A 279-nucleotide genomic window follows, 5' to 3' on the forward strand; every position below is an offset into this window, starting at 1 on the left:
GCCATAAAGGACCGGCTAGACAAGTCTGATGCACACCCCGCTAGCAATCCGCGTACATCCCACGGACAGGTTTATACCGATCGTTGAGGACATTCTCCCCATGGATAAAAGAATGTTCGGTAAGCAACCACTCAGTGGCTTCATGGACCCAAAAGGGGGGTAGAGAGGGGGCGGGTTGCGATAACGGACCAACAGTTCACAGTATGTCGTACCCTTACTAACTTCACTCAGCTTACCTTACGTCCAAGCCGGGGTCTTACTCTCATGCCAGGTTCAGCG

The sequence above is a fragment of the Actinia tenebrosa genome, unplaced genomic scaffold (assembly GCF_029948245.1).
Source record: "Actinia tenebrosa isolate PJP-AT-01 unplaced genomic scaffold, QUT_ActTen_1.0 PGA_scaffold5__44_contigs__length_20552954, whole genome shotgun sequence".
NCBI lineage: Eukaryota > Metazoa > Cnidaria > Anthozoa > Actiniaria > Actiniidae > Actinia > Actinia tenebrosa.